Here is an 8,516-nt window from a genome sequence, read left to right as displayed (position 1 = left end):
ATGAAGAAGTGTTTCCTGATATCTAGCCTAAATCTGCTCTCTGTCCATTTGTGACCATTGTTCCTTGTTACCCCAAAAGGCATCCTGGTGAACAGAGCATCTCCGATCAGTGGTTCTGCTATGACACTGACTAATTCCTTCAGTACTGTCAGATGCAGCTCATCCGGGCCTGCTGACCTGAACACATCCAGTCCATCCAAGTGACTGCACCAAGTCAGTGTCGACAGTTGATGAGCTGGTGTCCCTCTGATGTCCATCTAACAACCCATTAGGAGACTTGATCCCTGTTCATGAACACCGAGGCAAAAAACTCACTGAATAGCTCAGCCTTGTCCCCCAGAGCTGTGAAGTTGATAACTTATAATGACTGCAGATAAGCAATTATAAGGGGCCAAATGACACCTTGTGACAGCTGGTGTTTCCATATTTCCTAAACTTTCCTAGTGACAGTAGTTCATATAGCACCTTTCAACTCAACACATTTTAGAAATGTACACTGGAATCACTGTGCCAAAGTGAGGCCATTTCAGGAGTGAGGGCTGAGGAGCAGTACAATGGGGCACCATTCTTGGCCAGTCCCTAAGCATGACTGAAATAAAAAATATTAAAAAACACTATGAAAACACAGTAGTTTAAAAAGAGCTGAAGAGATCCACATCCAAGCATGTCCTCTTAGAAGTTCATGCAATTGTTTCAAAAAGTTAATTACTAATAATACCAGTACTACTATTGCTGTGGGAGACTCTGAAACATAATCATCCTGTTCCCATCTGGTCAGAAGACAGATTAGTCTCAATCAATTTAGGTCAAGTTCATGTTGCACACTAATTCCAGATTTTGCACTTTCTTCCTCTTCTCACACTCCCTTGAGAGCATATTGAGCAAACAAGAAAACCCCCTCACTCTGTATTCCTGCCCACATTAACTCTATGCAAGCCTTTAAAAACTTTAAGAAGAAGAACCAATTTCCTAGATTTTTCCTTTTGCAAGAAGCTTTGACGAATATTGGTTTTGGTTGGCTAGTCGGTTGGTTGTTACGCTTGCTATTCCTGGAACTGGTGGGCAGTTCCTCACTGAGTAAAGTATTTGCTTCAGGGCTAGGCTATCTTACTGGCAGTCAGAGTTACTATATTTGTCAAATATAGTTACTTTTGAGGGGAAAAACTGAAGGAGAAAAATATGCTGCAAGAGAAATTGAACTGAGCACACACTGGGTAAGAATTTAAGGGATAGTCAGATACACAAATCATTTTAAGCTAAAAGGGGTGGGGAGTTACCACGTGTAAGCTTTTCCACAGTCACTGTTTTCTATCTCCTTCTATTCTGTAATAAGAGGAAGCTAAACCTGGGTAGCTTATCCTGACCTATTATAAATACTCTATTATATATGGTACATGTATGCAGAATACAGCTACTCAGAATTAATACATTTTGCAAAGCTCAATTTTTATTACTGCCCTTAAGCACTGGTCAGCTAGGCAAGATTTTCTAAACCTCAGGAATCCAGGGATGTTAGAAATGAACACCTAATTTTCCCAAGTAATTGCACAAAAAAGCAAACAACTACATGTTCAGTTTTGTATGTATCCCTGCACTCCTAGCATTTTAAAAATCAGGCAGCACCATTCAATGCAGAGAAAAATCATCCAGACAGGAGGTGATGGACACTATTGAGAAAAAATAGTACTGAACTGAAATACCATGTGTATTCAGATAGCTCAGAGGCATTTAAATGTCACAATGAAGGTTGTGGTAGAAGAATTTAAATAAATTGAATAAATGTTATATTAGAAATTGATGTCGAGATCAAGACCAGTGAAATGCTGTTGTGACATACTGTGTGCACAGTCAAACACATGCTATGTTATGACAACTGAAATCTATTGTACCTCACTGGCAGCCACGTCAGTCTTTAACACATATCGCTTGGGAACTTGTTCTTTTAATTCACAAGGATTTATTTGGTTCCTCTGTTTTACACAGATAAATGCATCTCACATACAGACAAGATTCCCTTATATTTTAATATATCCCTGCACGTTTATTTCTGTTTTGTGTATGAAACCTAAAATGACTTTTCAAACTATAACTGCAGCACCTTATGGAAACATTTGAAAACTCTGACAAAGGGTCACACTGTCGTGTATCATGCACATGATTTTGGATATTGATTTAGGGACACGTTTTTATACACTTGTTAGACAGGGCCTCATTCTGAGAGTAGACCTATGATTTCAGTGGGATTTCCTATATAAATAAAGTGTTCAGAACCTGCCACACAGTCAGCTGATCTCCATAAACCATCTTATGCAGATGGCTACTGTACCCGTCTATGTGTCCAGAGACAGTGATTCTACAACATTCCTCTGACAGATTTTTTTTCATTGTATTAATTCCTCTTACTCAACTCTCTTTCACCATGTCTTTATTTAGGTCATCCAAATCCAGTTAGATTACTTGTGCCCAAGTATAATATAACGCTCTGTGTCATTGCAACAATTTCTAGGTCCAGCTCCTAACTCACTTTCCAACCCTAATGAAACAAGGAAATCAGAGGATAGAGATATTAAGCGACATGACCTAGGTCATGCAGGATATCTGTGACAGAGCTGGGAATAGTCCTCTGAAAATTTTGAATTCCTTTGTGTTGCACATGCTGATCTTAGATTTCTTCCTGTGTTTTTGTGCTTACTGGGCACATCTACACAAGACGCTTTACTTGAGATTCAAGAAAATGACTGCACAGTAAGCATTACCATCTACACTTGCCGATGCTTACTGCACAGTAATTTGCTCTAATCCCGAATAAATTTGCTACTTGTAACTAAAAGTAGCAAATTCACTCAGGAGTAATTACTGCACAGTACTGAACGTGTAGATGGCCAACTGGGAGCAAATGTGCTCCTGGTCAGCTAAGCTGACCAGGAGCACAGGTTGGCTCCACCACTGGAGCCTAGGTGGGGACAATGTCCCCCTGCCTCAGCAGCAGGAAACTCCCAGCCCCCGCTTCGTAATTGTGTTCGGGATTGTGGAGTGGGGCCTGGGATTTCCCTGCTTCTGGGGCAGGGGGACATTGTCCCCACCTGGGCTCTAGTGGCAGAGCCTGCCCTGGCAGCAGGCAGCTCCCGGGAGTAGGTAGCAATGTCCCAGCCCCTGCTAGGAGAGAGCCATCTCCTCCTCCCATGCTTCCTGCCATGCCTTGGGTTAGCACCCAGAGGGAGCCTAGAGCTCCCCCTGGCGCTGCAGAGAGCTGGTGCAGGGTGGGTGGGGGCGGGAGCAGACTGATGCCATGACCAGCAAACCTGCTCCCACTTCCCTGCCTGTGTAGACGCCTGCCCGGGGTGGATTTACTCTAGAGTAAATTACTCCAACGTAAACTCACCCTGGAGCTTTGCATATGTAGACACACCCGCTGTATTTCTATCCACATCTCAAAAAAAGCTTTTTCCATTTTTTAAAAATGTATATGTTTCATTACACCCTGCTTCAGTACTATAGTAATTTGCCCTTTTCCCTTACGGTTAAGGAAATTCTGCAACATACTACAGCAAAGAGTCTAAATGCTGCAGTAACATTATGGTACATGGTGGTGCATTGGACTGTTGTTGCAGAATACATGGACACAGTTTTGGAAGTTAATGGTAGTTTTCATTTATAGATCTGAAAGCAATTTACAAACTTAATTATAGCACCACTCCACCTTGCAGGCAAACTTTTAATGTTTTTCCTAATCTCTATTTATATGGGGAAGAGTTGTTTATTCATTTTACAGTTACTGTTTTTAATCATTTTTTTTTCATTTTCCATCCCTTGTGCTTGCTTACTTATTCCATATGCGTACATTATATAAGCCTATAAAGAAGCAGATCTGTTGGCAATGAGGTTAGTCTTGCTAACACACTGGAAGAGGATGCTCTTAGAATAGGGATGGCCCACCTATGGCATGGGCAGCTTTGTGCGTGGCACATGGCAGACTGGAGAAGAGAAGGAAGCACAGTGGCAGATAAGAGCAACAAGCAAAAAGCAGAGCATCAGATCGGGCAGGGAGCACAGGGTAGAGAGTGGAAAGCAGAGCAGCAGAGCAGGTAGGGGAAAGGGATCAGAGTGGTACTTAGGAAGAGTATAGGGCTAATTTGGGACATGCATGCCAAAAAGGTTGGTCCCTACTGGTCTTAGAAGATGGCACACAGGACTGGGTTTGCCAAAAATAATATCCTTCTCCTTCCAACCTTCTGGAGAAGACTGAGGAACACCTAACATGTCTGGCACTCAATAAATTCCAGCAATATACCCAAAACAGCACTTGGTCATCCAGGAATAACACTCAGCAATTATATATATAATGCTGCTCATCCCCAGGCTTCAAATGAGGGTTTCTATGAAGGTGAAGAAGCTTTATTACCATATATAATCATTAACCACATCACCAAAAATTAGCCCTCCAAAATTGGGATGTGTGTCTTAAGCAGGTAAGGCAGTTTTTCTCTGCTAGAATAGAAGCATGGAAGAATAGAAGGATGGAAACACTGGGCACATCTACACAAGATGCTTAACTTTGCATTAGCATAGTTTACTGTAAAGTAAGCATGTGCATCTACACATTCACATGCTTACTTCACAGTAAATCTCCCTAAGCCCGAGTAAATTTGTTTACTGCAAATACAAGTAGCAAATTTACATGAGATTAGTAATGGCAACCATAGCACTCATGTAGGCACCTGACCAGGAGCAAAATCTCCCAGTCAGCCATCCATCAGGGCAACCCAATGGCAACTGCAGGGCTCAGGATGGGAGATCCCTGCTAGTCGGAGTAGGGGAGCCTGTTCCCTGCCCAGCTCTACAATTGCAGAGCTGGGGCTGGCAAGAGGCTGGGAGCTTGTTCCCAGCCCCTGCTCCATGATTGCAGAGTGGAGACTGGGAACAAGCTCCCCAGCACCCACTCCATGATCACAGTTGCAATCACAGAGCTGGGAGCTCCCTGCATGGGGATAGTTCCCTGCCCAGCCTGGAGCTGGCTGGGAGCTGCCCCTGACCTGGACAGGTCCCAGCCTGTCACACGCTGCACAGGGAAGCATGTGCAGCCTGAAGATGGCTGGAGACTGTCCAGTTTGGGGCAGTCCCCAGCCAGCTCTGTGCTGCACATGTAGACTTGCCCACACAGCCTGGGGCTGGCTAGGAACTGTGATGGGGAGGGGCAGGTCTCAGCCCCATGTCCTGATTGGGTGATCAAGGCACTGGGCTTTGAAAGAGCTGGCAGGGCTGGGGTAGACACCTGCTCAAAACCCCTTATTCCAGCTTATTTTACACTAGACTAAATCTGGGCCAGAATAAATACATGTGTAGATGCACCCACTGTATTGCAAAATGGGTACAAGCTTCTTTTTCAGCCAGCAACCAGGAAGGGTGGGGTGGAGTGGTAACCCTTTCACAGCTGTTGTCAAATTGGAAAACCAAAACTGCTGCCAATCTAGACGTGGCTGTGAAATGGTTAACATTGGACTCTATCTCTCTTGCTTCCTGTCTCCAAGAGAAGCCTTCAACCATCTTGAGGCATAGCCTCTCATTGAAAAAGACTGCTTTCTAGGCCATGACTCTCGAAAAATCTTTTGTCTGCATTCTATATTCCAAAAAGAGCATGCATGTCTTATCTGGCAGTGTGTGGTGTGTGAGAAAATAAGGTAGTCTCATTCTATAGATGGAGAAACTAAGGAGCTGAGCTATTAAATAACTTTTCAGGGGTTGTATAGTATAACAAGCAACAATGAATAGGTCTAACTCCCATTCCAGAGGGTTGTCCACTAAACTGTAACTAGACTCAGCTTTCTACTCCAAGAAAAGGCTGCAGCAATCAAGGTGTGTGTCCTCCAAAACAGAGGAGGAGGAGAAGGGGTGAGGAGAACTCCAGGATTCTGGCACCCCTGTTGCAAAAATACATATTCAAACAAGGTTTTTTTCAGCCTATTTCTCCATGTGCATCCAGAAAATATAGCAGCAGGGGAGCGGGTTATTGGTGCCAACTCTGTGAAATCTGTTTTGTTCCTCAGTGAAGTACTTTTTTAAGCAACTAAAATGCATCAATTATAGGTGTTATCTCTAATTAAAATGAACTGAGGCACATAGCTACTTCTGATTCTCAAAGGCCCAAAGTCCAGCTAGAAAATGAAGATAGCGGCTTACAAGTGAAAATAGTTCCACTGAGTATAAATGACACTGGATGGGCTCTGACCTCCTGGGAAGGACTCTCCAGCTCTCTGAAAAGCAGTGAATAAAGCCAAGTTACAGGCAGACAACTCCCTTGCCAATACCTGTAACTTCACAGGTAATGTGTTTATACCTGCCAGCATCCCTCCTGCACACTCTGCTTAAACTGCATAGAAGTAGTTGGGCTGTAGATGTGTGCATGTATTACACACACGGTCAGCAGCTCTGTGAGACTCCTAAATCTGAGGACAGCAAACCACAGTTGTAAACACTGTATTATTCAGCTAAATAGCAAACCATTAATTGAAGGGAGTGGGCAGGGAAATTTACCCTGAAGAAAAAAAAGAAAAAAGAAAAAACTACCTAGATTACGTTACAGGCCGTTTGGCCTCTGGAACGTGTGCTCATGGGCATTGCCACACCTCACACTTAAGGACCTAGATATAGATCGGCATATGACTTATGCACTTCAGAGCACACTTAAAAAACATTTCTGTGGGCAACATGTCTCAGTGTGACTGGCTATTTTGTATTGTTTCCTGTTGGGCCTTTATGGACATATTGCTAGATCCCTCTGAACATCCACTTCCTTTGTGATGGTGTTAGTGAGGAAACAGTACGTAACCAAATATATCACACGTAGAGTCAGTTTGTGGCTGTATTTCAAACTGGCAGCCCACAAGCACTTTTGTGCAAATGAGCAGTCCAAGCCCTCTTGCTGCCGCCCCCTTTGTCTTCCAAAAATTCCAGCTCAGCAGGAGATCTCTGTTTCTGTTCTGACATGCTACCTTTCTCTTCTACCTTTTCTAACCTTGTAACCCTTTCATTTTGCAAGCTTTTTTCAGGGGTGTATGCTTTGTTCTTGTGTCCCTTCAATATCTATGACCAGCAAAATACAGTAAGATAGACCTGAAAGAAAAAATCCCTTCATGCCAGGTGGGCCTGTATTGCGTGGGCAATGTCAGAGTTCAGATAACTTCCCCAGGTTTTTCTCTCCGTTTTAATTGCCATCTCCCCATCCCTTTGGCTGCATCTTCATCTACAGGATACTGGACTTGATTGAAGGGATATATCAGTCTTGTGTTACTGAGAAAAAAAACAGTGAAATGAAATCTACTTTGCCAAAATTCTGCACCTCTGTGCAGTCATCATGGTAAGGATAGGTGAACCTGTGGCTTGTGCTTGTCCACACTATCCATTTTCAGCAGAAGAAAGTACACAACAAGAAACACGTGGCTATTCCTGTTCTTTAGGCTTACATGTATGATACTGTAAAGATGATCTAGGTGATCTTTAAAAGTCATCTAGTCCTTTAATAGGCTTGTCAGACCATTCAGTGCAGTGCAGTGCCTTACTGGTTTTCCATTATTATCTGCTGGGCATAAACAAGTAACCATCCCTATACCCTAGAGCCAAATGTCAACTTTGAAAAAGGGAAGGAATTTGCATATTGTCGAAATCCTATTTCTCAACCTTGAGCATTTGGATCTTGCTGTAGAATAGAGGTTTGCAGCTCAGGCTGTTTTCTCCATACTGTACAGATGTGCAGGGGTTCTTTTATCTCCCATCTCCATTCCACATGGAGCTATCACGGTTTCCCTTCATTCTGTTTTCTATTCTACCCCTTTCGTCCGAGCTTCCCTCGAGGCCCCGTATCACAGATTTACTTCTTCTATTTTTGAGGACAAGGAGGGAGCAGGCGGTGCCTACAGCAGCTGAAAAACAAGACGGACATATCTAGCACAGGCCAAGAAAATAAACATGAAATCTCCTGTGTTGCCTGATTCTCAGGCATTCTGAGAAATTTTCCACTTTTCCTTTTGATTTGCTTATTTTACGAGCTCAAAGAATAAAGTATTGGATGTTACACGTCCATCTGCCCCTGAAAATAATTCACTCATTCCACCACGACAGACTTCAAGGAAAAATCAGTGAAGGGGAAAAAAAGCCAATTGCTCTGCAAACTATCCAGTTGCCCAGCAGCTTTAAGAGTCTAAATGAAAAGAATGTTTTGGTTTGGTGTCCCTCCAATTCTCGTGGTTTACTTGAGGATTTCAGAGAACGCATTTTACTCTCTTGCTAACTGCTAGAACAGATTTATCCTTCAGCCATGTGCAGAATGATTATACAGGCCTAGAGGGAGTCTGAAAGCATAAACATTTACTTCATAAAAGAGATTCTGCAGACAGGAGGCCAGAGACAGTTGACTCTGGGTAATCATTTGTGCTACATTTAAAAAAAAAAAAATCCTCAATTGCCAGAAGCCATAGTGGAGGCATGCACACACGTAAAGAAAACACAGGCCTTTTCCACAA

General features: G+C 43.1%; 1 long non-coding RNA gene across 1 annotated transcript in view; it reads right to left on the bottom strand.

The window, feature by feature from the left end:
• Positions 1-7,261, bottom strand: part of LOC109304314 — a 16,131-nt gene extending 8,870 nt beyond the window's left edge. Inside the window, exon 1 of the long non-coding RNA XR_002099348.1 lies at positions 7,252-7,261. This is a non-coding gene — a long non-coding RNA (uncharacterized LOC109304314). The remainder of the gene's footprint in view (positions 1-7,251) is intronic.
• Between the last annotated feature and the right edge of the window lie 1,255 nt (positions 7,262-8,516).

Source organism: Gavialis gangeticus, unplaced genomic scaffold (genome assembly GCF_001723915.1).
Source record: "Gavialis gangeticus isolate Ggan-Ray unplaced genomic scaffold, GavGan_comp1, whole genome shotgun sequence".
Taxonomy (NCBI): domain Eukaryota; kingdom Metazoa; phylum Chordata; order Crocodylia; family Gavialidae; genus Gavialis; species Gavialis gangeticus.
The sequence above is the reverse complement of the archived record's forward strand: the minus strand, read 5'-3'. Positions and strand labels throughout refer to the sequence as shown.